The 15,947-nt window shown below is 40.8% G+C and overlaps 1 non-coding gene across 1 annotated transcript; it reads left to right on the top strand.

The window, feature by feature from the left end:
* The first annotated feature begins 13,754 nt into the window (after nucleotides 1-13,754).
* Nucleotides 13,755-13,836, top strand: trnal-uaa (transfer RNA leucine (anticodon UAA)). The gene has a single exon. It is a non-coding gene; the product is annotated as a tRNA-Leu (tRNA).
* The last annotated feature ends 2,111 nt before the right edge of the window (nucleotides 13,837-15,947 follow it).

Below are 15,947 nucleotides of genomic sequence, written 5' to 3'. Positions count from 1 at the left end.
TTTGGACGTTTAGCAAATAATAACTGGGGAGGCGATGGCCTTGTTGTACTATCACACGACTATTAATCTAGAAACCTAGAATAATGACGTGGGTACAAATCTCGCCAGGGCAGATTTTCGAATTTGTATTCAACAAAACAAAGTCTGGCTGAAGGTTCAACTGATAGCTATCAAACCATTGACAATTATTGAAAAACAAAAACGAATCTGGTTCACCAATGTCTTTTCAGGAAGGAAACCTGCGATCATTTCTTGGTCAGGCCTATGTGGGCCTCCACAGCCACAGCAACATGGTTGATTCTCAACTGCCCTCAGAAATGGGCTAGCAAACCACTCAGGTGTATCAATCGCTAGGAAATCGCAATAATGCCCTACCGACGTTGTGGGCCAACTCACAACAAATGGACTGCAGCGATTCAAGATTGTAGCTTATCAAAGGGAAATAGGGACGTGCTATCAATGCCGGCCAAGATTGGAGTGGTGCTGGAAAAGCACAATAGGTCAGACAGCATCCAAGGAGCAGGAAAATTAACGTTTCGGGCAAAAACCCTTCATTGACATTCCTGATAAAGGGTTTTTGCCCAAAACATCGATTCTCCTACTCCTCGGATGCTGACTGTGTGCGAACATGCAAGGAATGTGAGTTTACTGTAGATTTCAGATAGCAATTCGTGATGTAGGGCCTCTCCTAGTCTATCTGGTGCTGGGATTCGGTGCTAGAAAATAGATTTCAGCCATTTTTTTCTGATAAATTCCGCACCCTTCTGTAGGGTTGCTCCACTCAGTGCAGAATTTGTGCATCGCCCGAGAATCTCCGTTGTCACAAACTCTGGACTCCAAACTAAAAGAAAAAGGATCATGAATACCAATGAGATGGACCAGCAGACAAAACGAATCCTGCTTGGTGGCCGACCAACAAGATAAATCGGACTACATCAATTCTTATCGGCATTGTTATTTTACACCAGGCCAGGCTCCCCTAAAACAATTTAAGAAGATAGCTAATCACTAACTTTTTCAGTTGTTTCAAGCAGATCGAATGTGGGTATCCCAGGAGTGGTGCAGCTCATCAAACCACTTGGCTTCACGTCAAAGAGAATTAATTTACACACTACCGAAGAAAACGCAAAAAAAAACAAAATTTAGAAGAAAAATGATTTGAAAATCTAATGACATGATCTCCCCCACAACTTAACAAAGATCTGTCCCGATTTGCTGCAACATCCCAGAAATCCATTGCGAAGAAATGCAAATTCAAACATAGGTTCTTGCAGGAGAGGTGGAAGAGGCAGAGTCAGCCAGAAACCTGCATTGTATCAGAGAAAACTTCTATTCACAGCAGGTTTGAACAGACTCTTTGTTAAAACCTAAACAAACCAGGGGAAAAATAAAACCCTGAACTGAGTATTCCGTACATACCAGGCAATATCGTGGGAAACATTCTCTGAACCGTTACCAACGTTTCCACATCTTTCCTTTCATGCATTGATCAGAACTGCACGCAATACTGCAAATGCGTTTTGTACAGCTGCAACAACACCTCATGGTTTTTAAACTCAATCGCTCTACTGATAAAAGCAAACATATCGTATGCCTTCTTAACAACGCTATCAATTTGGGGGGCAATTCTCAGCAATACTTGTACATGGACACCGAGGTCTCTCAGCTAATTCACATTATCAAGGATGTTACCATTATCACTGTACTTTATATTCCTGTCATTCCTTCTAAAGTGAATATCCTCAGACTTTTCTGCATTATATTTTCATTTGGCACCTCTCAGCCCAGCCCTGCAGCTTGTCTATGTCCCTCTGTAACTTGAAACATCCTTCAGCAGTGTGCAAAACTCCACTGATCTTGTTGTTATTCGCAAGCTTACTAACTCATCCTTGTACGCCATCATTCACGTAATTTATTTTTTTAAAAAATGACAAACGCCAGTGGCCCCAAAGCAAATCCTTGCAAAGTGTTGCTCGTAATTGAACGCTAGGATGAATATTCCCCATTAAATAACCCATTGCCATCTTTCATCGAGCCAATCATTGATACAAACCACTAAATCACAGTCAATCCCATGCCTCTGTATTTTCTGAAATTAAGTATTTTGTGGAACCTTATCAAACGCTTTACTGGAGTCCACAATTCACCACATCAACCGCTTTACCATAATCCTCCTATCTAGTCACCTTCTCAAAGAACTCAAAATGGTTTGTGAGACACGACCTAACGTTCATAAAACCATGTGACTATCCCTAATCAAATTATTCGTTTCTAACTATTATATATTATTTCTCGTTATTATCCTTACGAACTCTTTAACTCTAATCGTAATCAGGTTCACTGGTCTTTCGTTACAATGAGTGTCCCTACTCTCCTTCTTAACTAGGAGAAAATATTTGCTATCCTCCAGTCTTCTTGTCCTCTTCCAAGTAGACCATGACGACATAAAAATCAAAGCTATAGGTTCTGCAATTTCCTCCGTTGCTTCCCATAGTCTCATAGGATAAATTCCATCCGGTCATAGGACTTATGTATTTGCGCTTTTTCCAGAATTGCTAACACCTCCTTCTTATGAACTTCAATTCCTTCTAATCTAACAGCCTGTTTCCCAGTATGGACTCCACGCATAACTAGTGCCTACTGTCCTTGACTGGGTCTACACTTCATCTTGACGTTTTTTTTTTAATTTCCTGCATTCCTTTCGAAAGCTATAGGATATTCCTTGATCCTTCCAGCCAAACATTTCTCATATCTCCTCCTGGCTCGTCGTAGCTCTCTCTTTATGGCCTTGCTGCAAAACTTGTAACATTCAAGTGTCCCAGCTAAGCCTTCACGTTTCATCCCTGCAAAAGCCTCATTCTTCGTGTTGACAAGACATTCAACTTAGGTAGTAAACTATAGTTCACTTGGTCGACTTCTTCCTCTCTGCATGACAGTTACATACTTATCAAGGACATGCAACTGCTTGTCCTTAAACTAGATCCATATTTCAATAGTGCTCATTCCTTGCAGTTTCCTTGCCCATCCTATGCATCCTAAATCTTGCTTAACCGCATCATAATTGCCTTTGATCCCGCCATAACTCTTGCCCTGGGGTATCTACTTATCCCTTGTCATTTGGAATGCAGGCACAAATTATTGTCCCGATCAGAAAATTGCTCACCTACTTCCAAATCCACGACGTGTTATGGTTAATTTCCAGTACTACATCCAATGTGGCGTCACCTCCTGTTAGCCTATGTACCTGCTGTGCCTGGAAACCGTCCAGTACACAATGGACAAAAACGGACCTTCTAATGTACTCCTACAGGAGCGTTTATAGTCAATATTCAGACATTAAAGTTCTCCATAATAACTACCTTGTAGTTACAACCAAGAATCACCTTTATAATCTTTTCCTCTATATTTCTGTGACTTTGCGGAGACCTGTAGAAAACTCCCAACAGGAGATGGCCAAGTGAATGTTTCCATCTCGGTATTTTCACCACCTGAGACGTAATCTCATTACACATGATGAACGAGCTCAGTAGTGATGCTTTCAGTCTCTGCCGTAGACACTCTCCATTTTGCCCGACTAAGTCGACAGATAATATTCTATTCCGTGTCATTTGGTCTCCTGAGACGATCCTCCGAATGCTGTTTAACTTGGAGAGAGGACCAATTCGTCAGATAGGAGGGGTGCTGTGGGAGTCTCAGTAGGAGAACTCTTTCGTGTATCATTCATCATTTAATGAGCCATCACAAAGTGTCTTCAACATTGAAAACTCCCAGAGCCAACCCTTTCCCGGCTGTGTCAAACTGTTCTGCCACTTCTGGTGTGTCGAAACTCCCATTGGGACAGGATACAGCCACTACTGGTGATAAATAGATGGATAATTGTCTCTTTCCGTTATGTTCCCTAATTATTTTCACTTTCTCTATTTCACTCTCAGTTTCTCGATTTCATTATTATGCTCGCATTCGTAATTTCATCTATCTCCAGCTTTCGCTCATTCGAACTTTCTCTCTTTCTTTCTCTCTCTCTCTCTCTTTCTCTATCTCTGTGCCGTTTGTCACTCTCCGTTACAGGACGTTTAATGTTTCTGATTTTAACCATTTATGGATTAATCAGTATTTCCCTCGAATACTTGTCTCAAGTCACCATCCTGTATGACATTTCTGAGTAAACATGTAAGAGATGCGTTGTCCTTGAACATGAACAAGTAGCTCACTCACTGTCAATGGACGTCTGACTCGAAATCCATTGTGATTGATCCAATCACACAACAATGGATTGCAAAGGTTCACAAAGGTGGCTCATCACAACATTACAACATCTGAGTAATCCCTTCCATTAGTACAAAATGAGGGGAGAACAGTAGCGGTGGGACCTGGGGATCTCTATCCATATTTTAGGAAGGTGGATAGGTACAGTTGAAGCATTTGTTAAGAAGCACGAACATCTCTCTGACTAAACAGCTTTCTCCTCATTCCATTTCTCGATGTCCACCTGATAACCTTGCAATTATAATTCCACTTACTGACCGACCAACAAGTGGAAACAAAGTATTCTACTTTACCTTGTCAAAGTTGTTCATAATTTCGAACAACTGAATAATTCACCTCATCTCTGTTCCGAGGATAATCCAATTTCTCTTATATTTCCTTCCGTCGAAAATCTCACATCGTTGGTCGATGGTACACGCTGTTGCTACTCAACATTTGCAGAGGAGGGAGTGGATGGTTGTCGATTTGTTGTCAATCACTTACACGTTTGGACACAGTGAGAAACTCACTGTCTTTGAAAGTGTGAAATTGACACTCCTTGAAAATAGGTCCCCACTTATGATGGAACAGCCGTGACCCTGTTAGCAGACCTATTCCAGAAAGTACATTCAGTGATCGGCAGAGAGTGGTTATTGGGTTCCACATCAGAAAAGTGCGTTACTTTAAAGATAACTTCCTATTATTATCGTTCATTTGTATCTATCCCTGTCCCATGTAATTGGCGTGCAAAAGCTTCTTTTCAATAAATAGTAGCACCCTTCTGCCAGAATATTCTGCACACCACCAATTGTGCAATGGGCTGTGGATGGGAGCTATTGTGGCGAACCAGGGCTAAATTGGACAAGATGGCCGCTTGGGCTTTTGCAGCTTACGCTAATGGCTGAAATGGCCTGACATTTACGTACAGCAGACGGTCACAGTTAAACTTGTTGTCTTCAGCTGGATATACTGATTATATTAAGTTTTCCTCGACAAACTCCAATACATGAATTCAGACAGCAAAGATTATACGCAGAAGGAAACATTAGGCAAGTTAATCAGCTGTCTGTAAATAGACAGTTCTCACTACTTCAGCATTCTCATAAGGGACATTTTTGTAAGGCCAAGTTTAGCCACTGCCCCATGTTTGATATATAGTTAAAAAAGCAGGAGGAAAAGTATATTGCTACAGTGTTCTGGATTATAAAGGTAATTGTAGAATTAGAAATGCAAACAAGAAATTACTGTGAAAAGGTTAGTTGCTTTCATAAAGGAAAAGTTTATCAGCGAAAAACAGGATTAATGTATTGTTAGAAAAGATAAAGTAATGAATGGTCCAAATACAAATTCTGCAAAAAGTAAAGAACATTGGCGCAGGAAGGGAACAGAAGAAGCCACGATTCGGGAAACATTGACAATTGAAATTTAAAATCAGATGAAGATATTTCGAACAAATTCTTACATCCAAAGAATTAAGGGAGCATGACAAAGAGAAATTAGAAAGTCCAGAACGACATGTCGTTGTTGGTGAAATCTAAATAAGCTTCTTTTAATAGTTTGGTAAAGTTGTAAAGTGCGTGAATTTCACTCTTTCAGTGAAATACGAATAGATGTTTTATTTATTAAGAAAAGGTAATTAGAAATAGAAAGTACTTAGAGTGGTAACAAATAAGATTAATCGAAAGAAGGAACTTTATTTTAAATTCCATTTACAGCTTGTGAGGATTCTGGATAATCCAAGATGGAGGACGGGATAAATTAAATGTAACAGCTGCTCCTATTTTGATGTATTTTCGGTGCTGGAGGTGATTTTCTTGAATTCCATGAGCAGCAAGTGCTGTTTTATATGCTGTTGCAATTGTTTGGGAACTTTGGAGGAAAACAAAGTCAAACAACGGCACTTTGAAAAGGGGAAAAGAAAGACAAAGGCAGCGAACACGTGGTGGATAAGGAGAGACGAAAAAAAACGACATTGCTGACTGACATAACAGTGAATCTGCGCAGTTACTTCCTTCGCTGTATGAATTCATGTTTTGGAGTGTGCCGAGGAAAACTTAACAAACAGCGAAATTGGCAACTGATCTTGGAGCACCTTGTTTGGTAAAGGTTACAGCATAGAAATAGATAAGTCTATTATTTCAAGTGTAGCCTTACTGTAAATATACAATATTGAGTAGAGTGTTTTTTTCTTGATTATATGCTTTTATTGGATGTGTCTGTTGATTACATTTGAAAAGTATAAGGCAAAAGTATTAAGTTGACCTAGTGCGAGAAAATAAGATGGTGCTATGCTGTGTGCATAAATTGGAAGTCGCAAAGTGGCCTTTAGTCAGGTGATATCCTGTTCTTGTCAGATGTGGGAGTTTCTGAAGAGTTTACTGTTTACTGAGGATTAGAGCTGCAATAAATATCAATTAATGCGAATCCTGTCAGACAGAATGGATTGGTTGGAGCGACAGTTATAGGCAATGAGGAATTTATAAGAGCTTGAGGCGTGATGGATGGCAGTTAGAAGAAGGGAGAAAAGCCTGTGATGAGTTAACTCCAAGTAAGGGAGGAGGGATAGGCAGGTAGTCTTCTGTGGATAATCCAATTTCAAACAAGTATGCTGTTTTGGAAAATATAGGGGGTAATGCACTTTCAGGGGAATTTAGCACGAAAAAACAAGTTTCTGCTATCAAGGCAGGCGATAATGTAATGAGGGCTACGTCGGGTTCCAACTGATCGATCGTTTTAGGGGACACTCTAGTCAGAAGGACAGACACACATATCTGCGTCCAACTGCGAAACATCAGAATAGTATGTTGCCTCCCTGCTGTCAGGATCAAGGATGTGACAGACAGGGTGCAAAATCTTTCAAAGAGGAGAGGGACCAGCAGAAGGTCATTGCACACATTGGTTAGAACGACTTAGGAAGGGAAAAGAATGACATTCTGAAGGTAGAATTTAGAGAGTTAGGCAAGAATTTCAAAATGAGGTCCTCGAGGGGAGTAATCTCTGTATTCCTCCTGGTGGGATGAGCTCGTGGAGGTTGGAATAGTAGGATAGAGCAGATGAAGCGTGCCTATGAAGCTGGTTTATGGAAAAAGGGTTCATATTTTGGACCATTGGAATCTGTACAAGAAGGATGGATTGCGCTTGAATTGGAAGGGGTCTAATATACTGGCAGGGAGATTTCCTAAAATGGCTCGGGAGAATTCAAGCTCGTCAGGGGTGGAGTGGGAACCAGGGAGAGATTGAGGAATGATAACAATCTGAGACTGGTACAATGGAGAAAAGCAGCAAGTCAATCAGCGAAGGCAGACATGAACAAAGCAGAGAACAAGGTAGTACTGATCAATTAAACAGCATTTATTTCAATGCAAGAGGCCTAACAGGGAAGTCAATGGAACTCCGGGCATGGCTACGAACTTGGACTGCGATATCACAGCAATTACAGAAACATGGTTCAGTGATGTACATGAATGGCAGCTTAATGTGGTAGGATACAAATGCTATAGTAGGCTAGAAAGGGAGGCAAGAGAGGAGGGGGAGTGGCGTTTTTCATAAGGGATAGCATTGTAGCTGTACTCAGGGGGGATGTTCCCAGAAAGACAACCAGCGAAATCATTTGCATGGAACTGAGAAATAAGAAGGGAAAGATCACCTTGTTGGGATTGTATTATAGGCCGCACACTAATCAGCGGGAAACTGAGAAACAAATGTGTAACAATATTTCAGTTATCTGCAAGATTAATAGGGTGGTTATTGTAGGGAATTTGAACTGTCCAAACATAGACTGGAATTGCCATCGTGTTCAGAGTTTAGATGGAGACAGGTGAATGACTGTGGAGTTTGCACATTCTCCCCGTGTCTGTGTGGGTTTCCTCCGGGTCCTCCGGATTCATCCCACACTCTAAAAATGTGCATGTTAGGTGAATTGTCCATGCTACATTACCCATAGTGTTAGGAGAAGGGGTAAATTTAGGGGAATGGGTCTGGGTGGGTTGCGCTTTGGCGGGTCGGTGTGTACTTATTGGGCCGGAGGGCCTGTTTCCACACTGTAAGTAATCTAATCTAACAAAATGTCCTGAGGCATTATGTGAATGCACCTACCAGAGAAAGTGCAGAACTTGACCAACTCTTGGGAAATAAGGCAGGGCAGGTAACTGAGTTGTAAGTGGGGGTACACTTTGGGATCAGCGACCATAGTTCTGTTGGTTTAAAACAGTAATAGAAAAGGATCAACCAGATCAAACAGTTGGAATTGTAATTTGGAGGAAGGCTAATTTTGTAGGCATTAAGCAAGAACTTAAAAAGCTGAATGGGTCACAGGTACCGGGATGGCTGGAAAATGGGAAGTCTTCAGAAATGAGAAAACGGGAGTCCAAAAACAGTATATTCCTGTTAGGTTGAAAGAAAAGGTCTGTCGGTGTCGGCAATGCTAGGTGACTAGAGACATTGAGGGTTTCGTGAAGAAAAAGAAGGAAGCAGGCATCACGGACAGACAGTAGCGATCGTGTGAATCCATGAAAGAGTACAAAGGCAGCAGGAGTATACTTGAGAGGGAAATCAGAATGGCAAAAAGGGGACATGAGATCGATTTGTCAAATAGAGTTTAGGAGAATCCAAAAGGTTTTCATAAATACATTAATGAAGAAAGCGTAACTATGGAGCGAACTGGGCCACACAAAAGTCAGCAAGGCAGCCTTAGTGTGGAGCTGAAGGATATTGGAAAGATAGTAAACGATTATTTGCATCCGTGTTTATTGTGGAGAAGGACATTGACGATACAGAATGTGGCCGAATAGATGGCGACATCCTGAAAAATGTCCATATTACAGTGGACGAAATGCTGGATATTTTGAAACGCATAAAGTTGAACAAATCCCCAGGACCTGATTAAGTGGACACCAGAGCTCTGTAAGTAGCTACGGAAGTGATTACTGTGCCCCTTGGTGAGACATTTGTATTATCAATGCGCACAGGTGAGGTGCCAGAAGACTGGCAGTGAGCGAACGTGGCGCCATTTTTGAAAGGTGCTAAGGACAAGCCAAAGAACTACAAACCATATAGCCTTCCGTCGCTGGTGGGCAAATTGTTGGAGGGAACCCTGAGGGACAGGATTTACACATATTGGAAAGGCAAGGACTTATTTGGGATAATCAACATTGCTTTGTCCTTGGTAAATCATATCTCACAAATATGATTGAGTTTTTTTGAAGACATAATGAAAAGGAACGATGAGGGCAGAGCGGTGGACGCGATCTCTCTGGACTTAAATGAGGCATTCGACAAGGTTTCCCACAGGACACTGGTCAGCAAAGTTAAATCTCATAGAATGCAGGGAGAACTAGCCATTTAGTACAGGACTGGCTGGAAGATAAAGAAAGATGGTGGTGGTGGAGAGTTGTTTTTTGAACTGGAGGCCTGTGATCAGTGGTGTGCCACAAGACCCGCCTGCTGGGACCACTACATTTCGTCATTGAGGTAAATGATTTCGAAATTGAAACAGGAGCTATAGTTACTAAGTTTGCAGATGACACCAAAAGTGGGAGTGCAGTGGATAGCGAAGAAGGTTACGTCAGATTGCAACGTGATCTTGATCAGATGGGCCAATGGAATGAGGAGTGGCAGATGGAGTTAACTTAGAGAAATGTGAGATGCTACATTTTGAGAAAGCAAATCTTAGCAGGGCTTCTACACTTAATGGTAAGTTCCTAGGGAGTGTTGCTGAACAAAGAGACCATGAAGTGCAGGTTCAGAGCTCTTTGATTGTAGAGTTGAAAGTAGGAGAGTGAAGATGGCGTTTGGTATGCATTCCTTTATGGGTCACGGCACTGAGTATAGGAAGTGAGAGGTCATGTCGCTGCTGGACAGGATGTCGGATGGGCCATTTTTGGAATATTGCGTGCAATTCTGGTCTCCTTCCTATCTGAAGGATCTTGTGAAACTTGTAAGGGTTCAGAAAAGATTTATAAGTCGATTATAAATATATACAAGTGTTGGAGAGTTAGAGCTGTCGGGGGAGGCTGAAAGGTTGGGGCTGGTATCTCTGGAGAATCGAATGCTGAGGGATGTCCTCATAGAGCCTTATAAAATCATGAGGGTCATGGATAGGATAAGCAGACAAATTAATTTCCCTGTGTTGGGAGAAGTCCGGAACTAGATGGCATCGTTCTCGGTTCAGAGGGTAAAGATATAAAAGGGGCCGAAGGGGTAACATTTTTCACAGAGGGGGTGGTGCGTGGATGTAATGAGCTGACAGAGGAAGTGGTGGAGGCACGTATAATTGCAACATTTAAAAGGCATCTGGATGGGTATGTGAATAGGGATCTGGGCCAAGTGCTGGCAAACGGAATTAGGTTAGGTTGAGATATCTGGTCGGCATGGACGAGATGGTCCGAAGTGTCAATTTCCGTGCTGTACATCTCTATGACTATCAAAAATATAAGGTCATATCAGAACGATTCAAACATGATTTGAAACGCTTTCTTACAGGTAAATAAGGAGAAATAAGGATTTGATTGGAATGGCATCTCCAAAGTAAACATGTGTAAAATCTCCAAGCTCTTGTCAAGATTTACCCCACCATATACGGACAGATCACAGACATTGAGAAGAAAACAATTGGTGTATGAATTCATAAATTAACATGACATAAATAAAAATATCAACAAATCAAGTCATATGAAACGTGTCACTTCCATTGATCTTATAAATTGAGAGAACTTCTCATTCCATACGAGATGCATTCCGTGATGTGGGACAAGATTGTTACTGATGATTTCTGTATCCGTGGACAAGATTTCCTTCTGATGAATATTTCACTCAATTCTCCCCTTTGTAAGAAATCAGATCGGACTTGTGCATGGGTTGTTCTCATATTGACTACTGTATTCAGTGTGTTTCATGTGAGAAAGTTCACAGTGTACTAATACCCCCTACAAGATATTCAGGAAACGCAATTTCCTCTTTATGTCTTATCAGTCCCCTAATCTTGCTGAAAGTTCTGTTCATACAGTAAAATTCATGAGTTGTCAAATGTAAAGAAACATTCCAAGACATTCAGATAGATATGTTAATGTAAGTGTTGCTGCTGTAAGCAATGTTTTACCTCACTTGCAAAATCTAATGTATGATTCAGTGATGCACTGAAGGAAGAAAATGGTACAAGATCACGATCAACATGTATGTGGACAATTAGCACAATGTTAACTAGAATTATGCGTAAAAGTTTAAGATTTTCAAATAAGTATGTGTTTGTGAAAAATATCCTATGTCATTGTGTGCAGTCACGGTCATGTTATATTTTAATCAGCTACAGTCAATTCCTGAAAAGAAATAAGCAACATGTTCAAACTACTTGTCATCCACCACCTGTCAGAAGGATAACCATTTGGATACTGAAGTTTCCATGCCAAAAGTTGAACAGAAATTTATAACAAATGTAACACTTTTCAATTAGTACATAGCAAACAGCACAGAACAGGGTGAAGCTACAGAGACAAGTTGTGATAAAAATAGAAGGGCTAGATCTGGTCTTGTTACGTACCCAACAATCCATAATCTAATTGTGGAGATAACTTATTTCAGTGAACTATTGCACATGTTATCAGAAAAAGGTTTCCATTCTTTAAAGGAAAAAAAGTAGAACTTTGCGATATTGAACAGACTCCATAGCAATCCCAAGAAGAGCAGCTTAGGTCGAATGGCCACGCAAAATTGTCAATAGTTTTCAGGGATGCATAGGTTTAGGTTCATTAATCAGAGGTAAATATAGGATAAGATTGCAGGGGAATGGGACTCGGTGCGATAGTCTTCGGATCGCTGATGTGGACTGGTTGGGCCCAATTTCCTGCTTTCACACGAAAAGAATTCTATGACTCTATGACTGTACGTAGCAGAGGTCGTAAACTACAGTTGCGTTTGAGAGTCGTTGTTGTTTGATCTCAGCCTGAAGACACACAGAGAGAGGGGCTCTTCTCAATTCAACCGAAACTTTATATTAAAGTTTATTTGAAAAAAAAAACTTGATAACAATTGATTGAAATTAATATCCTTCCCAATTGGCCAGTCTCAAATTTGTACAAAAGCTGAAAGAGTTCTTTGTGAGAAACGGCAATTTAATTTATTGGTAAATAATGCAATGCAGCTGGAGAGTATTAAGGATGTCAGAAGCTTTGTAGGCCCCAAGCGCTGGTGGGGAGTGATCTGGCAGGTATCATTTCAATTTGGTTGCGCCTGGGGCTGTTTATAGAGATTTCCATTATTGACTGCATTTTTTTTGGTATGAATGTTCACATGAGGGGAATTTGTCTAACAATGAGTACCAATGTTGCAGCAACTACTGTAACGCGGATGGAAATAAAATGTTGTATTTCACTGGGGACCCCAGAGCATTATTGACTATACTGGCCCCCAAGTAAGAGGAAAACCGCACCCCAATACAACAGCTTTGAGATAGTTTCCGGCCTCTAACATACGTGGTAATAGAATACCGAAGGAGTGAAGGAAAACGGGGCTAACGACTCCTCTTGACATTTCTGCCCACAACAGATGCTCCTTGGTTTTGGTTTTGAGCTTCTCGCCTGTTACTGAAGATGCACTCATCCAGGCAAATGAATACCTTGGATTAAGAGGCCAGACATCAGGCAGTCAGCTGGTGAATTAAGTGCTATAGAATGCATGAACTGCTTAACAACATGTGAAAACCAAAAGTTAATATTATTAATTCATTATAACGTTGGATTAATGAAAACGCCTGGAGTTTCTGGACAGTATGGAAGTGCAACTGAGTGTCGTGGAGAAAGGACTGGATTCTCTCTTTGAAAATTATAGATCTGATTTACACAGGAGATGTGTCCATTCATAAAATCACGTGAGACTCAGTCCATTTTTATCGGCCTTTTATAGCTCATCTCCTTATCGAACCTGTTTTATGAGAATAGTAAAGGGATATTTCAGCATATATTTCAACTGATTTCGAAAAATAAACGGTGTCACAGCATAAATAAGAGTGTTAGTGCAGCAGCTTAAGACCTTCAGCATGAAAACTATTTTATTTACAAGGCTAGGCATCCCAAATGATACATCACTGACTAAATGCAATCACTTCCACGGTGAATATATCATTAAAGTTGACAAGAAAAATATAAAATTAGCCGAGAGCACAAATAGTTAAATCTTAGATTTTCTTCGACACACCATTTATGGATCTGTGTTCCTCTCCCCACTTCTGTGGACCTGGAGTCTCCTGCGGGCTCAACTGGCTGTTAAAATGTGTCTTACGGTGAAAGTGTTCAGAAGCAGAATCAAGACAAATGGAACACATGGGGTCAGAATGTAATGCAGAAAATCGAATAATGTTCAGAACAATGTCATGAGAGTGGCAGCTTATGTCCCACAAAACCAGCGATCAATCTGAAGAGTATACGTGCTTTAATACGTGAAGTACCAGCCAATGATCTTCAAGCAGCTCGGGGCAGTCACCATTCACAAAACCAAAGATGCTGCTCGTGCATTACAGTGGTAGCATGGCCGAGCGGTCTAAGCCGTTGGATTTAAGTTCCAGTCTTTTCAGAGACGTGGGTTCGAATCCCACTGCTACCAGCTTGATTCTTTTGCACGGTATGATACCCTGCAGAAGTTTGGTGTGCACATGATGGGTTGAATGACTTGCTTTAGCAATCGGGTTCTATGAGGCTCCGGGATCACTTTAGAATAAAGACAATACTTTAAATACTCAGTGTGCATCTACAAATATTTGCCATACCCTTATATAGATATTCCTCAGCTCTAGAAATTCTAACATATTGGCTTCACAGTGCACTCACTCTGTAAAGACACAGAGAGCTCAGGAATGAGTTGAAGAGAGGTAAATTATATTTCCGCATACTTTGCTGAATTTTGTTGTGAAGTTTCTACGTTAATCACAACGTTCCCTGATGACTATTTTTATGAAAATTGAGAGAAATGAGTGCTGTTGAATAGAAATTTTAGTGAAATAACTACACTGACTCTGAGCAACAGGCTCTTAAATAGGAAATAGCGCCGAAAACAGTTCGGGATTCAAAAGGAAATATCATATGTAGTGAAGATAAATGTGCTTAACAAATGGTTTAACTCACCTCAGCGCCTCTGGGAGAATTGACAGGTATAGATCCCAGTTTCCGTCACCTGACCCACATCAACAAACTAAGCGAACGCTAATTGATGGTCTCTCTCTCAGATAAACCAGCTTTCCATTGCACAATTTAAATTTCACGAATCCTTGCAGTTGATTCTCAGATAACTTCAATGGGTGCATTTCCGAAGGGAGCAGACCTCCAGATCAGATTCTCACAGACGAATTTAAAGTTCATCAAAAGCCTGGCAGCTAACTGACAATCTGGATCAATGCATGTATTGTCAACAGGAAGACCCTGACTTGTCAGATTCACATTGTCCAGTTTAAATGCATTAAGCCTGATATATAAATCTCAATCTGCATCCTTGGTTGCGTTCCCCACAGGCGTGTACTGACAAATGAGGATCACAGCTCTGAGTTTAAACGTAACCAAACTTGATACTTTAGTGTCATTTCGCATCAATAGTTTTATTTTCGACAGGCGCACCCAGACTAATCAGTGACCATGAACTAACTAATCCCTGATCGGCAGTCATGCAGAATAAACGTGATTTTCCCAACTCAGTTCATATTCGTGCGAAATGGCCTGATGAGTGCAAGGCAAAACATCTTCGAGAAAATCCGAATTTCCTTTCAACGAGAAGCCTGGTTAGACTGCATAGCAGCTTAATACACGGCAATTCCTGGAGCAACCAGGAGTTAATGGAGACGTAAGGAAAATCAGTGGAGGAAAGTCATGATAGTGACGATTCAGATTCTAATACCTCAGCTCGTGTTGATAAGAACATGATCTGTATTAAGGCTGCATTGTGCCCAAAATGTATTATTTTCCCTGACTTTCACCAAAATCGGCTTCTTCGAATCATAAGATGTAGGAGCAGAATAAGGTCACTCATTCTGTCTAGACTGTTCCACCATTCAGTGTTTGAATCCAATCTCCCACAAAATCACTTTCTTGCCCTATTCCAAAAACCCTCGATTCGGTTCCTGATTAAAAGTCTGTCTATCCCACCTTGGAATACACTTGATGACTCAATCGCAGCAGCCCTCTGCAGTGAAGAATTCTACAGAATCACGAGGTTATGAGAAAAACTATTTCTCCTTATCTCTGCCTGAAATGCATACCACCTTCTAGTAAGGCTATGGCCTACGGTACCAGCCTGTCCCACACACTCTCCACACGTAGCCTGTCATTTCAGCTAAGAATCTTGGAAACTTCCTTAAAGGTGACACCCATTCTTCTATATTTGCACGTGTACAAAACCAAACTACCCAACCAATTCTATGAGGAAATATCCTCTTGTTGTTGAGTATCTTGTGGAACATTTCCCTATCGAATGATGAGACTGATATTGATGATGTTTTCTTAAAGTTTGGGTGCAGGGAGTAAACAAGTATCAAATAACAAACGAAGATGCAGATGTGAAAGATTCAACATGTTATCATGGAGAGAGCTGTCCTTTTCTGAAGCTTCCTCGCTGAAATTGAATATGACACAATCTCTTCCAACATTCAATCCTTGAGATGAAAAGGAAGAAATCATAGATTTTTTGGTGTCCAATAAAATGGGAATGGAAATGGAGGGATGCAAATT

This window comes from Chiloscyllium plagiosum, unplaced genomic scaffold (genome assembly GCF_037043375.1).
Source record: "Chiloscyllium plagiosum isolate Xiang-an unplaced genomic scaffold, Cpla_swu_hap1 HiC_scaffold_41, whole genome shotgun sequence".
NCBI classification, from domain to species: domain Eukaryota; kingdom Metazoa; phylum Chordata; class Chondrichthyes; order Orectolobiformes; family Hemiscylliidae; genus Chiloscyllium; species Chiloscyllium plagiosum.
Note: the sequence above shows the minus strand (reverse complement) of the source record. Positions and strands in the feature narration are given on the sequence as shown.